General features: G+C 38.4%; 1 non-coding gene across 1 annotated transcript; it reads left to right on the top strand.

The window, feature by feature from the left end:
- Nucleotides 1–12,318: 12,318 nt before the first annotated feature.
- Nucleotides 12,319–12,425, top strand: LOC120253810. The gene has a single exon (XR_005534432.1). It is a non-coding gene; the product is annotated as a small nucleolar RNA R71 (small nucleolar RNA).
- Nucleotides 12,426–22,611: the final 10,186 nt, after the last annotated feature.

Below are 22,611 nucleotides of genomic sequence, written 5' to 3'. Positions count from 1 at the left end.
AATTACACAGAAACACGAAAATTAAAGGTAATGGGCACTAGATTTAGCAAAGCATTTTGTACGCGTCAAATATCACGAACTTTACCCTTACTCGGGAAACATCCAATGCACACCGCTCACATATGTTACTAATTATTGTTTCCCATGAACTGAATATGGTTAATTAAAGCATACGTCCTTCTCCTTTATATTGTGCCACGTCAGAAAAGGTTTCCATTGATTATGAACACATGTATGAAATTTGAAAAAGCCACAAAAGTTATCGGCTGTTACTTACTATAAAAATGAGAAAATGAAGAACCTCAAAAAACTTTCCCCACGGTCTCTACAAGATGGAGAATAAAAAAATGAGACAATGATGAACCTAAGAAAACTCTTTTCCAGGCCTCAAGAAGGTGTAGAATAACAACGAGGACAATGAAGAATCGAAGGAGAACAAAAAAACGGGAAGCTTCAACAACAAGATGAATAAGAAGAAGAAGAAGAAGAAGAAGAAGAAGAAAAAGAAGAAGAATTTGATAAAAAAAATTGAAAAGTTCTGACATTGTACACTTCCTTGGAATTTGCCTTTACTTTTTCTTCAAAAGTAGGTGTGACATAGAGGGAAAAATCCCTCCAATCTTTGCTTTTGAGACAAGGGCAACCTTAACAATTCACATCCACTTAACTGACGAGTTTGACGGCAAGGATTGAAAGGGCAATGAAAATAATAAAGAAGGGACTATATGGAATATGGAAAAAGTCAAAGGGAATGAACAGGAAGAATGAAACTTCCCAGGGACCAAAAGGTAATTTTTCTTTTTTTTTTAGTTACCACAAATATTCCGTCCATGAGAATTAGAGATATTTCATTAGCAATAATGATATTTAGGTTGAATTGGTAGTCTGAATGACTTGAATGCTAAATTGGCATTAATGTCAGTATTCACATCATTCTTTCTCTCTTTTTTATAGAAAAACTTTAATTTTTCTTTATCATCTAAACCTCAAACCAAACACATAAAAAGTAAATTCAACATTTTACTTACATCAAACCAAACAACAATAATGTAAGTTAAAATATAGCATTTTCACTTACACTGTAAATTTCACTTACATGTAATTTGACTTAAAGCCAACCAAACAACCCCTTAGTATAAACAATAAATTCGAAACACCCTCCCTAAACCTTAAACATTAAACCCCAAACCTTAGGATTTATGATTTAGGGCTTTAGGATTTAGCATTTAGATTTTTTGAATTTTGGGTGTAAGATTTATAATATTTTGGTTTAAGATTTTATAATATTAGGGCTTAGAGTTTAGTATAAATCCTTAAATTTTAAAAATTACAAATAGTGAGGTAAATGAATTATGCACTTACATGGAATGAATTTTTCTTTTTCAAAAAAGAGAAATAAAAATAAAGTGGATGTTGACATGGATGCCAACTTAACATCCACGTCATTCGGACTATCTATTTGACCTATCTATTCGGCCTAAATAGCATTAGTCTTTCATTAGTGCCAAATCAACACCTAGCAAGGACTATAAGAAATGGCTTTTTTAATTTGATAATTTATTCTTATAATCACTAAAATGATTTTTTTTTAATTTTAAAACCTTTTTTTTTAAATTGTTATTTTTATAAACTTATTAATTTTTCAAAATCCATTGATTTTTGAGAACTATTATTATTAAAACAGGAAACTTTTTTGCATATTTTTTTAAATTTATTTGTTTAAAATCTATTCATTTTTAATTTTTGTTAAATCTATTTAAATATAGTTTTTTCCTTAAATTGGCTTCACACTTTATAATAATATTTTAAAAAAATAATTAATTTGAGAAATCAATGATAAATTTTTATTTTATTTAAATTTTTTTGAGTCGAATAACTTATTTGTAGTTTAAAAAGTACATCCATCATTTTACTTACATTATTTTTGGTCTATGTTGGGCAAATAGTTCTACAATGCCCAGATTATTTATATAAAATGTCACGTCCCGACCCTAACCAAACACGTGGCAATCGCTACGACAACTAGAGAGAGGGCTATATTTTACCCCACACCTAATTCGCCACAAGGCTCAATAATCCCGATTCACAATCTCACAAAGATGATCATAAACTAAACAATAAAGATAGATCAAGATTCTCAAATATTAGAGATATTAAATACAGAGAACATCATCAAAATATGAAGTTATGGTTATCGCCCACTAAAAATACAGGGAGTATGAATACAACAACAAAACATAAGGATAAGGTCTAGTCGATCCATATATACTACATGCCAAAACATAATTCGACCTAGACATAAGAGGGGAATGCAAATCACTCGATGAATAGCTTAGCACAACTAACTTCAACATTGCAACCCGAGAGAAAGGAGAGAGAGTAGAGAGTGGTGAGTAACGGGTGTTACTCAATGAGTAGTGACAGCATAGACTTAACAGAGTATTAAAGTATTCCATAATAATAATAAATTTTTCAAATGTAGTTAAGGACATAAAAGAATAATCACAATGATTTATAAATAGTATTGCATCAAAAATAGTTCTTTCTAATAATAACAACAACAACAACAACAACAACAACAACAACAACAACAACAACAACAACAACAACAACAAAAAAAGCTCAACAAATTGACGGTTCAAATATGAATGATTATTGAAAAATACAAATAAAGTTTTCGAGACACTAATCAAAATCAAACAAACCATAGGCTGGCCTCAAATCATTCCCAATCTAATCATGGCCTCCACTAGATACGAGACCACCAAGGTGTTTTAAATTTTCAAATTCAGAACGTTGCCTCCCTTTGCGTTGGGCACTAAAATCCCCGTGTGGTGACCTTGAGTCTCTCACACGAATGAAAATATCACCTTTCTTGATTCGTGTCAATGGTTCTACAAACCTCTTGACCAAGGTAAACATAGGGTCATCCATGCCGTCTCCTATTAGGTAGGACCATGGGGACCCCTACTACAATGTCAAACATAAGTTCGGGATCGAGTCGTCACTTTTAGTCACCATCAAAGCTCAGACTCATGCATAAAGCATCTCATTTTTCAATTTACATCTCAAGAAACCATCATTCAACATTTTCGACTCAAAGATCATACTCTCAAGATCAACTCTATAAATCACCATACATTGGCTAAACAAGGAAACATTAAATTGTATTCACTTTTGAGTATAAATATGTATGCATATGAACATATCTCTTTCAATATAAACAAAAATAGATATTCAAGTTTTTAATAAAATGCATCCATAGATTTCAAGTGCACAAAATATGTAAAAACCATTCTAATAAATCCACCTTTGGTGAAAATATAATTTATTATGAGAAATAGAACGCAAAACATGTAAATAAATACTATACTACTCTTATTAGGCTATGCAAACACAAATCAACCACTCATTGAATAGGTCATCTCGTCTCGAGACACGTTCCACACTTTGGTGATTTATTTTTCTCTTCAAAGATGTTTCACCACCTAGACACATGCCTAGAATTCATATAGTGATGAATACGAGAATGACAAGCTAAAATGCATAATGCATGGGGTTTATGTGCTCTACATACAAATACTAGAGATATAGGGCAAAATGACATGATTTCGGACTCGAAAAGCCTTATACTCAAGTAAAACTAATACTAATGAAGTTCAAGCATGAAGAGCTTCATTTTGGACCTAAGAGGCAAAAGAAATGAGAGTAAAATTTTAGTGATACAGTCACCCAAAATTGCTGAGTAACCTGAAAGTGCAATAGTAAGCTAACCAAAACAAAGAATTTTTACTAGAATTTACAACACCATTTTAAAAGGATTTTTCAAGGCAAAATATTAACAAAAACAAGGTCTCCATTTTGAGCCCAAATTACCCATGATTTAACGATATTCATGAAATTATAGCCCTAGGATTTGAAATGAGGAAAACAACGAAATTAAACGAGTATACAAAGGAAAAACTAAGGTAAGACCTCATACCATACTCAAGAAAAAGTGAGAGAGAGAGTTTTTTTGGGCATTGATTCATTGAGATCGGCCGTTGAAATCAAAGAAAAAGAAGAGGACTCATAGTTGAAGCTAGAAAGAAGGAAAGAAAGAAAGAGAGAGAGAGAGAGAGAGAGAGAGAGAGAGAGAGAGAGGTGTATGTAAGGTAAAGTTTCTGTCTTTTTTTTTAAAAGAAAATGATAAAATTGCCATTTTGCCTTCTATTAAAAGAGAGAATAAAGAAGGGTTCAAATGACCGAATTGCCACGGGTTTTGGTTGAATTTCACACAAAAACCATTGTGCGAACATACAAAAATGTCACTAATGCTAAATGACAATTTTACCCTTAATGCATGCACAAATTTCTAATGAGACACTAAGTCCAAATAAGGATTGGGTACAATATAAAGAGCATATATTATGCCTACTAGAATCAAGGTTTAAATCCATGTGTATACATGTGCTTCTAATCTTTGGTCACTCAATGGGGTGTTGCTCTATAGTGGAACCATTTTTGATTTAGACACAGGTTGTCAAAACTATGAAATTGAAACTATATAAAAATAGGGAGCAAAGATTTACATATAAAAGTCTATAGTACATAACACGGATGAGTTAATGTTTGCATTTGTAACATTATGACACACCCCTTGTGTGTGACCCGGAAGTGCTCGGGTTTGTCAAAGTAATAATACTCCAGTGAGTGGGTAGTCGAATCCATAGAGAATAGTGATCAGAAACACAAAGATTGCTATTTAATTAAAGTGAAAATGAATCAATAGTGGTGTGAACAAAGTCAATATGAAAAGAACTAAAGAAAATAAGAAAGAGGGTGCAATAAAATGAGAGGAAAGGCAATCGATAGAAAGTGGGGCACTCGAACATTGCTCCCCCTAAGATTATTGCTTCAAGTGTAAGACCAACTATTATGTCTCTTAACTAATGCTTAATGAGTCGTGGATATCCTAAAATACACGGTCCCAAACCTAAGGTTTACCATGACTAACTCTACACTATGCCCCGGTGGAGAAATCAATCAGTCTCAACACCTCACATTGCATATAGTTGCAACAAGCTCTAGGGATTCCAAGTGATAAAACCTATTCCGTAATATAGGTCTGACCCTTTGGTCCAAGCGAAAAACCCCTAGTCGCAATTAAGCCCCAACACTAAGGATTACTTCAAAGCTTCACTCCGTTGCTCTTGCAACTAAGCCCCAGCAGAGTTCCTCTCTTAGCACTTCACTCTATTGTGACCGCAAAGAACTCTTGGAACATGGAGGTAGGATTGATCACAATGAAGGGGAAAGGAGACGCTCCGCTACCTCTCGATTCACCCTCTTGACCCTCTCCAATCTTGCTTTGTCTAACCCTCATGGTGTGTCACTCACTCACAAGGACTACCAATGTAGAGTCTCAACCCTAGTATCACTCTAAGGGAGAAATCATTCAACAAGCATTCAAGATTAGAACTCTCAATTAAAGACATCAATAAAGGAAAGCATAATAAAAGATCAATGAAACAATAACATCCTAGGGTTTATAAGTATAAGTACCCACTAGGGGTTTAGATCTCCATGGAGCAAGATACAATCAATAATAAAATCGAAAGTAAAAACATGCAATCCATAAGTAAAACCCCCTCGGTATTTGTGTCGATGGTCTTGTGGAGTAGCCTTGTCCTCTTCAAAGGTTCTCTTGTCAAGCCTAGGGCACACCTCGCCGGATCGGTACCGACGAAAGCTTCCCCAATAACTCTCTTCCAAAGGAACGTGGTGTCAATAGCCATAGAACCACTCCAAAAACCTTGCCAAAACCCTCTAAACCCTAGCCGTAGGCCTCTCCAAAGTTGGGGAAAAGATGGAGAAAAGATGGAAAAAAGGTTCTCAAATTGGGCTGAATCGCGGCTTTATATTGGGTTGGAATCGAGAATCCACACGAGCATGTGGAATTTCCACACGGCCGTGTGAATCTGTAGGAATCTGATTTTCTACATCCTGTGAACAGTAATTGCTACAGTAAATTGCTACCGTGATTTGCTATAGTAACTTGCTACAATACTCCGCCAAAAATACTCTCGAATCCACACTTTTCATCGAGGCAACATAAACGGGCACATGTCTACGCCATAGATTGCATCGCTTCTTCAATAAGGGATAACATTGATGAAGATCTTGCTAGCACTGCACAAATCGGAATACAGCAAATGTGACTGCCTTTGTGCCCCTCCAAACCATGTAATTGCTTGAGCGCATGGAGGTTGGCACACATTCACATATTTTCGAGCACAACTTGTATCTTCACTTGCATAACTTGTGTCTTCACGTTTGTTCACTCCAAGATTCCATCAACAAAGTATAATCACAATCTACTTTGGCTTCCTTCTTCTACATTTGACTCCACAACCCTTCATGCACAAAAAGAACATAAAAACACATGTATTAGCGATAAAATCTGAGAAAAGAAATGCTCATCGTAAGAAAAGAGTACTTCATCTTACTAATACACAAGCACTTATAAAATCCCCCCACACTTAAGCTTTTGGCAAACAAAAAAATAAAACATTGAACCATAGAAGAAGGAAATATTAAAAGTTCTTGGCCTTAGGTTCACCAAAGCATGCAAGGGAAGCATTCTACAAGTAAGGAAAATTTCAACACCAAATACGAAAAATCAATGCTCTAGCTAAAAACTCGAATAAAAAAGGGCAACAAACCTGAAATCGTATAAGTGTGTGTAAACTCACTCAAGTCGACCCAACTTATACTCCTCAAAGTTCTAGGTATAAGGGGACTTATTTATCTATAAACAACACAAAATAAAGAGATGGTAGTAGCTTCACACATCCTCTAAGGTAGCCCTTTCCAAAATGGCCTCTAAGGTGGCTTTCACACTTTTCGAGGTGGTAACTCTTTCTACCAAGGTAGTAGCTTTCACTCATCCCATGAGATAACTCTTTCTCTTATTAGGGCATAATTAGTATCCAACTTATAAGAGTAGATTCATACTTCATAGGTGGTAGCTCTTTTCCACCCCAAACGCACAACTAAAACAAGTATTATTCTCTTTTCATTTTTATTTTTTTAATAGAAAAATTAACACAAGAAAACAAAACTAACTAGTACCTTAAACATCAAACTTGAATTTCCAAAAGGGTTTAATGAGCGAGTAGTGCAACAATTGTCAATCGGGCAAAAATTCCTAGAAATTTAAGTAAAAACTAGAGCATGAGAACATTCAATGTTAAAAATTCCCCTAATCTTAAGAATATAATCATTGCAACTAAGGTGAGCCACCATTAGTTATGTGAGCATGTATTTCAGTCAAAACTTATGTAATGAACATGTGTAATGTAAACTCCCCCCCAGTTAAGTTGTATATTGCCCTCAATGTATGCAAGCAAGCACAATAAGATATAAATCAATCAAAAGCATATGTGGAAGTGGGCAATTGAAATAATACTCCCCTGAACTCTGAATGGTATATTTGATGGAGCTATATTCATTGAGAGTTGAGTCCCAATGGGTTATGGAGCACACACGGCCAAAAGACCGTGTTCATGACTAATTCTCAAATTCCATACTCACGAGACCATCCACACATATATACAAGGGGGTTCAGTGAAGCTCAACAAAAACAAAAATAACTCGAGTATATAAAGATAAAAGCAATGAAATACAACTTGAAACAAAAATAAACGATAAACTCAGAAGGAAGATCCTATCTAAGTGATATAAGTCCAAAATAAAATATGGAAATGAAATACGAAAATATAAAGAAACTAAAAGAAAAGTAAGACACATCAAGCATTGGTGTCTGGCTAGGGCTCCTATGCTGCTGCTGGTGGTAGTGCTGGTGAAATAGGTGGATCGACTGGCGCTGGAACCGGTGATGGTGGTGTTGGAGATACCTGAGGGGTCCTGAATCTCATAATAAAGATGAGGCATTGTCTTGCTCGAGGATCTGCTGTAGGATATCTAGACGCACCATGAACTCCGTGTAGTGCGTGGCCTGTGTCGTGTGAACCTCGGCAATCTCAGTCCAGAGTATCCCCTACAGCACTCTCGAGCCTCTCAAAATGATCATAGGCTCAAGATGAGGAGAACATGAGCACTGGTGGCGGCTCCTGTGCTGCAAGAGGTGCCTCGATCTCCATCTGCTCTGGCCAAGGCTCGGGAACCGGCTGAGACCCCTCTGCTGGGTTACCCTCTCCCTCAGCTATCTCTGGTGCACGTGTAATCAACACATAAACTTTCGGCCGATACCTGCGTACCATCCCCATCTGTCTCATCGTCATCGTCTCTATGCCCAGGGGAGCATTATGATCGCCTTCTCGATCCTTCTAATCGCATCTAGGAGACCCATACCCATGATGAGTCTCGCAATGTAGGGACCGGAGACAAGGATACCGATCCGGGCGTACTGTTCCTGGTATCTCAAATACTCGGCCATAATGTGCCCTACATGCAACAGCTCACTCTGTACCATGGAATATAAGTATAGAAGCTCTTATCTGCTCAAAACTCCAGTACTGTCACCGCGGCCGTTCACTAATCTACTCAGGATGGTGTGTATGTATCTGTAACTCGGCCAAGATAGACAAGTAGCCTTCGACACCCTCGGCTCATACTGACCCTACCCACATAATATCCTATACGCTCTCTGCAGGGTCAAACTACCGGGATAATCAGTAGGTAATCAATCGTACTCCTCTATATCTATGTAAGCCTCGTCATACAAGCCCAAACGAACTAAAAACTGTGTAACGCTCATACTGTAGTGGTGTCTGAATGCTCTAAATTGTATAATGTTGGAGGAGCTACTCAACCTCATCAGCCATGTCATCTGCTAATCTGCATCTCCCTAATAGCACTCAAGTCTGGAAATCAAGTCTGACCGAACTTGAGTTTTGGATAATCTCACAAATCAAACTCGGTGCTCGAATAGCAAACTCTAACTACTCTGACTCGGGAGATGCCTCTCGGGGATGCTTGCCGGCCACTTTCTTAGTCCTAGAAGCCATATCTTCAAGTGTTGAAAAAGAAAAATGATCAATTAAACTCACAGAACAAAACTGCAGAAATCCACACAGTGATGTGGAAATTCCACACGCCCATGTGGATCCACGGGGCGTGAAAGCCGCACGGCCTCTATGCAGTATACTAAAAATACATCATAAATTCATTCTAAATTAAAACATGAATCTATCATTTAGATATCAAAACGAAGCACATTCACCTGATTCAATTGAATAAAATCAAGTATGGCAAAGAAAAAAGAAAATAAGGGTTTACTGACAAGATGAAGATAGAAAACTTGGAAATCGGCCGGAAAATTCGAGTAAAATCCCTTTAAAATGATAGTATGAAGTCGAGAGAGTGCAAGGACGCATTCTCAAAATGTTTAGGAGTGAGAAGATGAAGAAATGTGAAGAGATTTTAAAGAAAACTCGCGCTTCTTGGTGTTCTGTACATCCACACGGGCGTGTGGAAATTACCCACGCCCGTGTGACTCCACAGGGGAGCTTCACAGGGGCAGACACATGCCCCTGTGTGATCTCGGGATGACATACTTTCTGCTTTGATCGCATCCACATGGGCGTGTGAAAATTCCCCATGCCTGTGTGCCCGATCCAGAGGGGCACACACACGCTCCTGTGGCTCCTCTGTCCAAATGAGAAGTTTGTCTAAGTGTTTCACACGCCCTTGTGGAAATTCCACATTGGCATGTGGATCTTAACAACGTTACTTATAGGGGCATTTATACGCCCCATGTGTCTTCTCAAGATGGCGAGGTCTTTTCTGCAGGAAATCACACGAGCGTATGGAAATTACCCACACTCATGTGAAATGCACAAGGTCAGACACAAGGGCAAACACACATCCCCTATGTCTTCTCAAGATAGAGCTCTAAACGTCTACAGAGAAACACACACCCGTGTGGAAATTACCCACAAGCGTGTGATCGCCACAAGGTCATTTACAGGGGCAGACACACACCCTTATGTCCTCTCGGGATGAGCTCTGAACGAAAACACACACCCGTGTGGAAATTCCACATGGCCATGTGTCTTCTCTGGATGACTTAGAAAAAATCACAGAATTACCAAAAATTTTTTTGAACATTTACACCTATTCAAAGCCTGCTATAATATGCACAAGTAACCCAGAGAATCATTAAAAACATGCTCAAACGACCGAGATACTTTCGCCAAATACAATTATACACATGAAAACATCAATGATCCACAAGAAAAAGACATCAATTTGCATGTAAAAATCAAGACACCAACACTCAAAGCCTTATTCATGTATGTTCTAAACTAAAAACTAGAGAAACAGTAAAGACTTGGGTTATCTCCCAAGAAACGCTTGTTTAACGTCACTAAGTTTGACATACCTCTCCTTACCTCACGGGCTCATGGATGAAGGTTTCCATCTTACCCATAACTTGAAAGCATGATGAACATAATCTTTTAAGGGTAGAGGAGGAGTTATCGAGCATGTTACCACACGAGGGTTTGTCACCCTCACTCTATTCTTGTATATCCCCATTAGCCTTGGGCATTTCTTATGGCGTCTCCTTGTTCGCTTCATCTTTCGGAGAACCTTCTTCACGATCCCCGGGAGAGATGGTACCATTTTTCTCTATACCAAGCATCAAAACTTCTTCATTTTCCACTTCTTGGTCTAGCACCCCTTCATATGGGTCTGGATTCATCATTTCCTGCACATATTCATCTATTAGATCATCGGTAGTGTCAATAAAGTAAAGAGTATCATCAAAGTCAAGAGAATGTCGCATGGCTTCGGTGAGGCGGTATGCCAACTTGTCGTCGCCAACCCTCAGTGTCAACTCCCCACCATCCATGTCGATAAGTGTCTTGGAAATGTGGAAGAACGACCTCCCAAGTATCAAAGGAACATCTACATTCTCGTCGACATCCAACACTACAAAGTCCACAGGAAATATGTACTTATCAACCGTCATAAACAAGACTTCAATGATACTCCTCGGATGTCTAACCATTCGGTCTGCCAATTGAAGTGTCATCCGAGTGGGCCTAGGCTCTCCCAAACCTAGCTTCTGAAAGAACAAGTATGGTATGACGTTGATACTAACCCCTGAATCCACCAATGCCATCTCTTCACCCATATTACCAATGTTGTACGGGATGATAAAGCTTCCAAGGTCTTTTTTCTTGTTTGGCATATTCTTTTGCAATACCGCTGAACAAGAGGCATCTAAGATCACCGATACACTCTCCTCTAACTTCCTCTTGTTGGTTAAAAGATCTTTCAAAAATTTTACATACCGAGGTATTTGAGACAACGCCTCCACGAAAGGAATGTTGATGTGCAATTGCTTGAATAGACCTAGGAACTTCTTGTATTGTTCATCATTTTGGACGTTCTTCAACCTTGAAGGATAATAAATTCTTAGCTTGTAAGGTGGGGTTGCCACCTCTTTCTCCTTGTTTGCTCTCTCCTCAACCTCCACGACCTCGGGTGCTTCAACATTGGTTCTCTCACTTGGAATCCTACCCTCAACCTCATGACCACTTCTCAAAGTGATCGCCTTCATATGTTCTCTCGTATTGGTTTTGGTGTTACTAGGCAAAGCTTCCTTGTGGTATCTCCGATAGAGATTTTGTAATTTACCCCACTTGATTTTCTAGATTGTGCAATGACGCGGTGTGGTTGCGAAGTGTAGCTTCAACCGATTGAAACCTTGTGTTCGATGACTGGATGAATCTCGTCAAAGCTTTCTCTAAATAGGTTATCCGGGTTTCCAAGCCTGAATCTCGGTTCTCCATGTTTGGGGCTTGTTGTTGAAAAGCCGGTGGTGCCATGGCCTTTTGTTACCCTTAGTTATTCCAAGAAAAGTTGGCATGGCTTCTCCATCCCTTGGTTGTAGGTGTTGCTATAAGGGTTGCCTTGTCCTCTTCCTGAATTGCCCACAAAGTCTATTTGTTCAGTTGGGGCTGAAGTAGCAATCAAAATAAGACAATCGGATGGCATATGCAAACCCCCACAACCATCACAACTTGTGATTGCGGCTACCCTTGGTGAAGTCAATGTATCAAATTTCTTACTTAATACCTCTACTTGGGCTGCCAAGGATGTAACCGCATCAATTTCATGGAATCCGGCCACTTTCTTCCTTTCTCTTGCATTCCATTGGTAGCTATTCAAACTTATTTTTTCAATCAATTTCTAGGCTTCTTCAGGGTCTTGTTCCCCATTGTACCTCCTGTAGTGGCATCTAGAAGTTGTTTGTTGCTTGAGCTCAACCCGTTATAAAATGTATTAATGATTATCCACTCGGGGAACCAATGTTGTGGACACTTCCACAAAAGGTCCTTGAATCATTCCCAATTCTCAAACAAAGTTTCAAGATCCATCTGAACAAATGAAGATATCTCATTATGAAGCTTTGCTGATTTTCCCGGAGGGAAGTACCTTGCAAGGAAATCTTCGACCATTTCATTCCATGTTATGATGGAAGCTCTTGGCAATGAATGGAGCCACTGTTTGTCCCTTCCTTTCAAAGAGAATGGGAAAAGACCTCAAGAGAATTGCATCATCAGAAACCCCATTGATCTTCAACATGTCGCACACTTCAAGAAGGTTCTTAATATGATTGTTCGGGTCTTCATCTACTAACCCATTAAATTGTGCAGACTGTTGAACCATCTGAATAAAGGCCAGCTTTAACTCAAAATTTTGGGCTGCTACCGGTGGCCTCACAATGCTTGATTATGTCCCATGAATAGTAGGTCTAACAAAATCTGAAAGAGTTCTTCGTTGGCCCTTATGTTCAGCCATGTTTTCAGATCCTTCACTCTTTATTTCAGCTGAATGATTCTGTTCTTGCACAGGTTCTTTACCCCTTCTACGAAGTGTTCGTTCAAGCTCAGGATCTCCTTCAACCAATGTCGAAGGGCTCCCTAGGGTTATAACTTGGAGCTGCAACTAAAAAAAGAAAAACAAATGAGAATGATAATAGAATAGGAAAGTGTGAAATAGACTAAATGATAAATAGCTAAAATAGCAAAGTGCAAAGTGCTTATAAAATGCCTATTCCCCAGCAACGGCGCCAAAAACTTGACACATCCCTTGCGTGTGACCCACAAGTGCACGGGTTTGTTGAAGTAATAATACCCCGGTGAGTGGGTAGTCGAATCCATAGGGAATAATGATCAAAAACACAAAGATTGCTATTTAACTAAAGTGAAAATGAATCGATAGTGGTGTGAACAAAATCAATATGAAAAGAACTAAAGAAAATAAGAAAGAGAGGCGCAATAAAATAAGAGGAAAGGCAATCGATAGAAAGTGGGGCACTCAGACATTGCTCCCACTAGGATTATTGCATAAAATGCAAGACTAACTATTATGTTTCCTAACTGATGCTTAATGAGTCGTGGATATCCTAATATACATGGTCCCAAACCTAAGGTCAACTATGACTAACTCTACACTATACCCAGGCGGAGAAATCAATCTGTCTCAACACCTCACACTGCGTACAGTTACAAGAAGCTCTAAGGATTCCAAGTGATAAACCCTATTCCTTAATATAGGTCTAATCTTTTTGGTCCAGGCGAAAGACCTTTAGTCGCAATTAAGGCCCAGCACTAAGGATTACTTCAACGCTTCACTCTATTACTCTTTACTCTATTATGATAAAAAAGAACTCTTGGAACACGAAGGTAGGATTAATCACAATAAAAGGGAAAGGGGACGCTCCAATACCTCTCGACTCACCATCTCGACCCTCTCCAATCTTGGTTTGTCTAGCCCTCATGGTGTCTCACTCACTCACAAGGACTACCACTATAGACTCTCAACCCTAGTGTTAATCTAAGAAAGAAATCATTCAACAAGCATTCAAGATTGGAACTCAATTAAAGACATCAATAAAGGAAAGCATAATAAAAGATCAATGAAGCAATAACATCCTAGGGTTTATAAGTCCAAGTACCCACTAGGGGTTTAGCTCTCCATGGAGCAAGATATAATCAATAATGATATTGAAAGTAAAAACATGCAATCTATAAGTAAAACCCCCTCGCTATTCATGTCGATGGTCATGTGGAGTAGCCTCGTCCTCTTCAAAGGTTCCCTTGTCAAGCCTAGGGCACACCTCGCTGGATCGATGCCGACGAAAGCTCCCCCAATAACTTTCTTCCAAAGGAACGCGGTGTCGATAGTGGTAGAACCACTCCAAAAACCTTGCCAAAACTCCTCTAAACCCTAGTCGCAGGTCTCTCCAAAGTTGAGGAAAAGATGTAGAAAAGATGGGAAAAAAGATCCTCAAATCGGGTGAATCGCGGCTTTATATAGGGTTGGAATCGGGAATCCACATGGGCATGTGGAATTTCCAAATCTGCAGGAATCTAAGTTTTTGCGGCTTGTAAACAATAAATTGCTACATTGATTTGCTATAGTAACCTGCTACAGTACTCGCCAAAAAAACACTCCCGAATCTACACTTTTCATTGAGGCAACATAAATGGGCACACGCCTATGCCATAGATCACGTTGCTTCTTCAATAAGGGATAATATTGATGAAGATCTTGCTAGCCTCACAAGTCGGAATACGCAAATGTGACTGCTTTTGTGCCCCTTCCAAACCATGTAATTGCTTGAGCGCATGGAGGTTGGCACACATTCACGTATTTCAAGCACAACTTGTGTCTTCACATGCACAACTTGTGTCTTCACGTTTGTTCACTCCAAGATTCCATCAACAAAGTATAATCACAATCTACTTTGGCTTCCTTCCTCTACATTTGACTCCACAACCCTTCATGCACAGAAAAGAACATAAAAGTCACATGTATTAGCGATAAAATCTGAGAAAAGAAATGCTCATCATAAGAAAAGAGTACTTCATATTACTAATACACAAGCACTTATCACCTTACAACCCCTCAAGACATGTATGCATAGGAATCTACATGTAACCATAAACCTACATGTGCATGTGGAGAAAAAAAAAATCCTTTGACGATTACTTCATAGTCAATCACCTCCTCATTAACACACTCCATAACTTGAAATAAATTTTGATTAAAACACCACACACTTAAATATCTACCTTTCAAGATACTATCATGTATCCTTTCTTCTTGATTTGTTGCCAAAGGTTACTCCATAGCAAGACCCATGCTCATGGTTTTTGAAAAAAAAATACATTGTATTATGGTGGAAGGTAAATGATAAAAAAAGGTCTTATTAGTAAACCATAGGCACTTCTAAGAGCAGAGTTAAAACTTTCTTATAAGTTGGAACTATAAAATCTCTTAAAGAGATTTGGTAAATATTTACATTTGCAAACTTGTAAAATGTTATTAGTAAGATGTCACAAGTAGTACCAGCGAATATGATCAAAGTGCCAAGGGAAAGCATCATGGATGATATTTATATCACCTCTAAATCAATCAAAGATGATAAAACATAGGATGAATTGGGTCTAGTGTTTTATATACATTATTTAAAAATCACAATCAACTTTTTTGATTCTTACTTTCAATTATGGCATTTGCATAAGGTTTCATATGGCCTTTAGCATCATCTCCCACTGTTACTAATAGAGTTCTTTGGTACTTCCCATGCAAAAAATGTTCCATCTACTGAGAGAACAAGATGATAAGAATTGAGATTAATAATAGATGGTCCAACTGCCTAAAATACTCTCTTTAAACCCTTCCATTTATGACCACATTCAAAATCAAAGTCAACAATAGTGCCAAGATTGTAACTGACTAAAGTATTAACTTATATCCGTAATTCAGCATAAGATTGCTCCCATTATCCGAATATACTTTTAGGAGTTTTATTCTTTTTTTCTAAGCTTTTACACTACTAACATGTACCAGGTAAATGTCTTTAACCTTGGGTTCCACTTACGCTATACTTAAGCTAAGATCAGCTCTTAATGTCATCAATAGTAATTCACAAATCAACCTTCTAGTGCAATATCAATTGTCAGATTGGATTCTTTTACAACCAATAGTGATGTTCTAAATGAAGCCAAAGCATGAAGATAACAAGTATAATCTAAAATAACACAAGTTACAGATAAATTTGGACTTATTGTTCTTCACACAAATAAATGTAACTGTCTTTTCATAGGCCATCAACTAAGTAGGTCTATGAATTAAGCTTTTGATATAGCATTTGACCATCTCAATCATCAAAGTTTAATGAGTCTTCATCTCCAATAGATATATGTTGTTTTGTGATATCAATTGTTGTTGTGTTATACTAATCATATTTGAGATAGTCACACATATGACATCCTTTAGTATTACACCTTCTTCCACATTAGTAGGAGACTGTCATTATGATCATTACTTTGTCCTTAGTGTCACTATCATAATCATCACCATTATTATTATAATTATTATCATTATCATTTCTTGGAGCCTCAAACTCAATATTATTGATGTCATTTTTTTGTGCAACAATATTTCATTATACCCTCTACTGATGATGTGGTGGAACTTTTAACTTTGTTATTTATTGATAGAGCAAGTGTATGTGCCTATCATGTAATAATATTGTGTGTAAAGAAGATTGTCGGCCCCTAGGCTTGATAAGGAAACCTTTGGAGAAGATGCGGCTACTCCACAAGACCATCAACACGGACACCAATGGGGGTTTATTCATGGATTGCATATCTTTACTCTCGATTCCATTATTGATTGTATTTTGCTTTATGGAGAGCTAAACCCCTAGTGAGTACTTGGACTTGTAAACCCTAGGATGATATTGTTTCTTTGACCTTTTATTATGCTTTCTTTAATTGATGTTTCAATTAAGTTCCAATATTGAATGCTTGTTGAGTTGATTTTCCCTTAGAGTGACACTAGGGTTGAGAATCCATCTTGGTAACCTTTGCGAATGAGTGACACACTGATAAGTGTCTAAATGTAGATGTTTTCATGTATATATCGTATTCACTTTGCATATATTTTGTGAGGTTTGATGCCCGTTTTGCGCTTAATCGTATATTATTTGCTTTGTAGGGCATAAGGAAGCCATAGAGAATAAGAAGATATCATTTGGGCGAAAAGAGAAGAAAACAGGAATTTCATACTACCCCCATACTACCCAGTATGGGGACCGTATGCACTGTAGCAGCAGATTGATTTGAAGTGTCTGCCCAGATTTTCATACTACCCAGTATGGGGGCCGTATGCACCCCGTATGGATCGCGAATCTAGGGTTTTTGGGTGCTATACGATCCCCATACGACCCCCATACGACCCGTATGCCTCGGGAGGGTATAAATACCAACTTTTAGGGCAGAAAAGAGGACTTTTTGGCTGACCCTTTTCTTGGCCGACTTTGGGAGAACACTTGAGAGTTTTTGGGCGACCTTGGGGAGGAGAAGAAGGGCAAGGAAGCTAGAAGATCATCCAAGCCCAAGGTCCAAGATTCTCAAGGCAAGAAGGCAACATCATTCAAGGGGAGATCTACCACGATTTGAAGGAAGGAGACCCACGGCTAGAGGAAGCATCATTTGGCACTCCTTTGGCGGGGAAAGCGTCATTCGGCATATTCTTCACCTCCTCCTTCACCATTTCATCTAGGGAGTGTCATTTATGCTTTTGTTTCATGTTTTGATTGTTTGTATTGCTTGTTGTGGGATGATGACATACTAGACCCTCAAGGCCACGTGGTGTTGGTGAACCTTGGGGGGTTTTATCATGTATGTTGGATGATAACTTGTTAATTCCATGCTTGGGTAATTTTGAGATTTAATCCATTGTTTTCATGCTAAGTGCTACACTAAGGAGAAATCCGTAGCTCTTTTATGAGTGATGCATGTAGATGTGACTTGCTCGCATGTATTAGATCATGAATGGATTAGAAGGGGATACTTGTATCATCATGCCGAGAAATCGGGTGTTTGGTAGCCCTCCATGTAGGTTTAATCCGAAGAAGAGTAGGTTTAATCCTAAGTAAGATTTCCTCGTACTCAATGCAATCGTAGGAATGTAGATTTGGAAGAAATTCCTATCTATGTTCGTATGGGATTAGGGTTCAATCGCCGAGAAATTGGGGTTGTTCTAATCTTGAAATCTCATGGTCCATTTTACCCTTGCATCTTTAGATCATCATCCATGTTGCATGATAACTCCTCAAGGGGATCCACATCCATAAGCCTTTGCATTATATTAAATTTCTTGCTTTCTCATTGCTTGTGCTCTCTAATTTGTTCATAACCTTGTTTTAGTTTTAATTGCTTTTAGTAGAGTAAAAATCCATCATTTGAGATCTTAGGCTAGATAATAGCTCGAGAAGGAGTAATAGGAGATCCTTAGCCCCGTGGAATATGATCCTCATGTTTTTACACGAGGTATTACTTGGCGATCCCATACACTTGCGGGGAAGCAATCACACACCATGAAGGGTTAGATAATACTATATTAGAGAGGGTTGAGAGGGTGAGTTGAGAGGTAGCGGAACGTTCCCTTTCACCTCTAATGTGATATAGCCTACCTCCACATTCCAAGAGTTCTTTGCGGTCACAATAGAGTGAAGTGTTAAGAGACAAACTCCACTGGGGCTTAGTTGCGCAAGCAATAGAGTGAAGCATTGAAGTAATCTTTAGTCTCTGGGGCTTAATTGTGACTACGAGTCTTTTTCCTGAACCAAAGGGTTAGATCTATGTTAGGGAATAACGTTTATCACTTGGAGTTTCTAGAGCTTTAAGCAATCTTACACAGTGTGAGGCGTCGAGACTAAGTGATTTCTCCACTGGGGCATAGTGTAGGGTTAGTCACGATTAACCTTAGGTTTGGGACCGTGTGTTTTAGGATTTTCATGACTTATTAAGCATCAGTTGAGAAACATAATGGTTCGTTTTGCACTTGAAACATTAGTCCTAGGTTGAGCAAAGTCCGGGTGTCCCAATTTTTGTCGATTGTCTCTCCAATCTTTTATTTGCACCTCCTTCTTCTTCTTTCCTTACTTCTATTTTTATTGATTTTGTTCACACCACTATCGATTCATCTTTATTCTAGTTAAATAGCAATCTTTGTGTTTCTGATCTCTATTCCCTGTAGATATGGCTACCCACTCACCAAGGTATTATTACTTTGACAAACTGGTGCACTTACGGTTCACACACAAAAGTGCATTATCAAGTTTTTGAAGCCGTTGCCGGGGAATAGGCGCTTTGGAAACACTTTGCACTTTGTTATTTTTGTTATTCATCACTTATTCTATTTCACACTTTCTTATTCTTCCATCGTTCTAATTTGTTTTTCTTTCTTTGATTTCAGGAAAGATGATCAACTTTACAAAAGTATTTGACACCATAACGGGAATGGTTGAGAATGTAGAACTAAAGATGTAATTATTTGCAATACAGTCCACTACATGTTGTTGCGAGAAAGAATACCCTACAAAAAACCACCCCGGTAAAGAATCAGTTGTTGATCACATTAGTGAGATTCAGGATACAGATTGTGAGCTAGAATGTGTGTTAGATCAGTTTAAAAAGTCAGCACTATTATCTATAGGCTACCAGATTGAAGGAAGTTTGGAAAATGTTCTTGCTTAGTATAATTCCTTTCATCAAGAAGAAAGGCATGAGATTTTCTCATTGGGTATTTTGAAGGCAGTCCAGGAAACTTGTGAAAGAGAAAATTTGGTTGTTATTGAAGATCATCCAGAATCACATAAGCAAGTGGATAATTTAGGGGACACCCTTGATCAAGATTTAACATAGTTCAAGGAAATTGACAGATTGAAGGAGAACAGAGCTTAAAACTTTGCCGAAACATCTGGAATATGCTTTTCAGATGGAAGGATCAAAGCTCTCTGTTATTGTGGCTTCAAACCTTTCTACAGATCAGAAGGACAAGCCCGTGAACATGTTGAAGAGACATAAATGATAAGTGCTTGTGTGTTAAGAATATGAAGTATTTTTTTCTTATGATGAGCAATAATTTTATCAGATTTTAGTGCTAATACATGTGCATTTGTGTTCTTTTGCACATGTAGGGGTGTGAAGCCAAATATGGAAGAAAGAAGCCAAAGTAGATAGTGAACGCATTGTTTGATGAAATCTTGGAAGGAACAAATGTGAAGACACAAGTTGGGCTCAAAGATACGTGAATGTGTGCCAACCTCCATGTATTCAAGCAATTACGATGAGTTGGAGGGCCATGAAGGCAGTCATATTTGCGTATCCCAACTTGTGCAATGATAGCAAGATTTTCACCAATGAACCCATTTATTGAAGAAGCAACGTGATCTACGGCATAAACATGTACCCGTTTATATTATCTCGATGAAAAGAGGATTTGGGAGTGTTTTTTGGTGGGGGTATTGTAGCAGGTTGATGTAGCAAATCACTGTAGCAATTACTGTTCACAACCGGCTGAAAATCAGAATTCCAGAGAATCCACATGGGCGTGTGAAAATTCCACATTCCCTGTGGAAATTCTACTAGCCCATGTGGATGCCCTACTCCAGCCTATTTAAAGCCGTTTTCAGCCTGATTTCAGTATCCTTTTTCCTATCTTATCTCCAACTTTTGAGAGGCCGGCGGCTAGGGTTTAGAGAGGCTTTGGCAAGGCTTTTGGAGTGGTTCTACCACATTTTTCTTGGAAGATAGTTATTGGGGTAGCTTTCATCGGCTTCGATCCAGCGAGGTGTGCCCTAAGCTTGACAAGTGGACCTTTGGAGAGGACAAGGCCACTCCACAAGACCATCGACATGAATACCGAGAGGGTTTTCCTATGGATTACTTATTCTTACTTTCGATTTCATTATTGATTATATCTTGCTAAATGGAAAGCTAAAACCCCTAGTGGATACTTGGATTTGTGAACCCTAGGATGTATTTGTTTCATTAACCTTTTATTATGCTTTCCTTAATTGATGTCTTTAATTGAGTTCCAATCTTGAATGCTTGTTGAATGATTTCTCACTTAGAGTGACACTAGGGTTGAGAGTCTACACTTGTAATCCTTGTGAGTGAGTGACACACCATGAGGGTTAGATAAAGCAAGATTGGAGAGGGCCGAGAGGGTGAGTCGAGATGTAGCGGAGCTTCCCCTTTCTCCTCCAGTGTGATTTATCCTACCTTCACGTTCGAAGAGTTCTTTGCGGTCACGATAGAGTGAAGGGTTAAGGGATGAACTCCACTGGGGCTTAGTTATCCGAGCAACAAAGTGAAGCGTTGAAGTGACTTTAACACCTGGGGCTTAATTGTGACTAGGGGTCTTTCGCCTGGACCAAAGGTTTAGATCTACATATAGGAATAGGTTTTATCACTTGGAATCCCTAGAGCTTCTTGCAAATTTACACAGTATGAGGTATTGAGACTGGTTGATTTCTCCGTTGGGACATAGTGTAGAGTTAGTCACGGTTGACCTTAGGTTTGGAACCATGTATTTAAGGATGTCCACGACTTATTAAGCATTAGTTAGGAAGCATAATAGTTGGTTTTGCATTTGAAGCAATAATCCTAGGAGAAACAATATCCGAGTACCCCACTTTTATCGATTGCCTTTCCTCTCATTTATTTATGCCTTTCTTTCTTATTTTCTTTAGTTCGTTTGCATCTATCTTTATCCACACCATCATTGTTTCATTTCCCGTTAGTTAACTAGCAATCTTGGTGTTTCTATTCCTTATTCCCTGTGGATACGATACCCCACTCACCTGAGATTTATTACTTCGACATACCCATGCACTTGCGGGTCACACGTAAGGGGTGTGGTTAATAAACCTGCCAGTGCTTGGAAGATTTCTGATATAAAAGGCATAAATCTATCATTTTGCACTCATAAAATCTTAATGGAGGATAATTACAAATATGTAATTCAACCCCAATGAAAATTAAACCCAAATATAAACGGAAGTTGTAAAGGCAGAGGTGGTAAAACTTCTAGATGCAGGAATTGTTTATCCCATCTCCGACAGTGCATGGGTGAGCCCAACTCAAGTGGTCCCAAGAAAGGGAGGAAGGACAGTCTTGAGAAATGAAAGGAATGAATTAATTTCAACCGGGACGGTTACAGGGTGGCGCGTTTGCATTGACAATAGAAGGTTGAATGATGCAACTCAAAAGGACCATTTTTCGTTACCATTTATTGATCAGATGTTGGAGCAAATTGGCAGGGCATCAATTTTATTGCTTCCTTGATGGTATGTCAGGATATTTTCAAATCCCTATAGCTTATGAAGATCAAGAGAAGACAACCTTTACTTGTCCATACGGTACTTTTGGTTACAGAAGAATGCCTTTCCGGTTGTGTAACACACCGGTAACATTCTGGCGCTGCATGACTACCATCTTCGATGATCTCCTAGAGGACATCATGAAGGTGTTTATGGATAACTTTTTTGTGTTTGGAGATTCCTTTGACATTTGTCTAAGAAATTTGGAGACAGTGCTAGTGAGATGTGAAGAGACAAATTTGTTCTTAATTGGGAGAAGTGTCACTTTATGGTCCAAGAAGGCATTGACCTTCGACATAAGATTTCCCAAGTGGGAATGGAGGTAGACAAGGCAAAGATTGAAGTCATAGAAAAACTCCCTCCACCTACCAATGTAAAAGGAGTTTGTAGTTTCTTAGGGCACACAG

This window comes from Dioscorea cayenensis, unplaced genomic scaffold (genome assembly GCF_009730915.1).
Source record: "Dioscorea cayenensis subsp. rotundata cultivar TDr96_F1 unplaced genomic scaffold, TDr96_F1_v2_PseudoChromosome.rev07_lg8_w22 25.fasta BLBR01000215.1, whole genome shotgun sequence".
Taxonomy (NCBI): Eukaryota; Viridiplantae; Streptophyta; class Magnoliopsida; order Dioscoreales; family Dioscoreaceae; genus Dioscorea; species Dioscorea cayenensis.
The sequence above is the reverse complement of the archived record's forward strand: the minus strand, read 5'-3'. Positions and strand labels throughout refer to the sequence as shown.